At 38.8% G+C, this 1004-nt stretch overlaps 1 non-coding gene across 1 annotated transcript; it reads right to left on the minus strand.

Moving 5' to 3' along the window:
• Positions 1-601: 601 nt before the first annotated feature.
• LOC128294916 (small nucleolar RNA R71) lies at positions 602-707 on the minus strand. Its single transcript, XR_008285223.1, has one exon. It is a non-coding gene; the product is annotated as a small nucleolar RNA R71 (small nucleolar RNA).
• Between the last annotated feature and the right edge of the window lie 297 nt (positions 708-1004).

Consider the following 1004-nt stretch of genomic DNA (forward strand, 5'->3'; position numbering starts at 1 on the left):
GGCAGGTTTTTATAATTTATGACTAGAAGAAACCCATCAGGACCACTACTTTTTGACGAAGAAATCGATCGCACAGTTCGCGGAAACCAAAGAGAAATAAGGCGAAGCTTAAGATACACAGAGAACGAGCAAGAGGATGATACTCAAACCCCAACCGAAGAGATGGCTAAAAACCAAGACAATCAGCTACCTCCTAGGATACCCGTTGAATTAGCAAATCAGGATCCTGCTCCTCGTACTATGTATGATTATGCTAAACCTAATTTGACAGGAACTGAGTCAAGTATAGTTAGACCTACTGTTGGTGCAAATAATTTTGAACTGAAACCTAACACTATTCAAATGATATAGTAATTTGTTCAATTTGATGGTTTACAGGATGAGGATCCAAACACTCACTTGGAAAATTTCTTGGAATTCTGCGATACATTTAAAATTAATGGCGTTTCTGACGATGCCATTTGTCTTCGGTTATTCCCTTTTCCATTGAGGAACAGAGCTAAACAGTGGTTGAATTCATTACCACGAGGGTCAATCACTACTTGGGAACAAATGACTGAAAAATTTCTATTAAAATATTTTCCGCCGGCTAAAACGGCCAAATTACATAATGATATCTCTTCGTTTGTGCAGATGGACTTAGAAACTCTTTACGATGCATGGGAGAGATACAAGGACTTACTGAGAAGGTGCCCTCACCATGGGTTACCACTTTGGCTACAGGTTCAGACATTCCATAATGGCCTGAATCCTTCGACTCGACAAATGGTTGACTCAGCTGTTGGCGGAACCATCAATAATAAAACACCTAAAAATGCTTACGAATTTATTGAAGAGATGTCACTGAATAACTATCAGTGGCAAGTCATGAGGACTAAGCCAACTAAAACATCAGGCGTTTATAACGTCGATTCGGTTACTATGCTGTCAAACCAGGTAGAACTTCTAAATAAAAATATTGATGGTTTACTTGGTTCTACTCAGGTAAATCCAGTAATTAGATG

Source organism: Gossypium arboreum, chromosome 6 (assembly GCF_025698485.1).
Source record: "Gossypium arboreum isolate Shixiya-1 chromosome 6, ASM2569848v2, whole genome shotgun sequence".
Taxonomy (NCBI): domain Eukaryota; kingdom Viridiplantae; phylum Streptophyta; class Magnoliopsida; order Malvales; family Malvaceae; genus Gossypium; species Gossypium arboreum.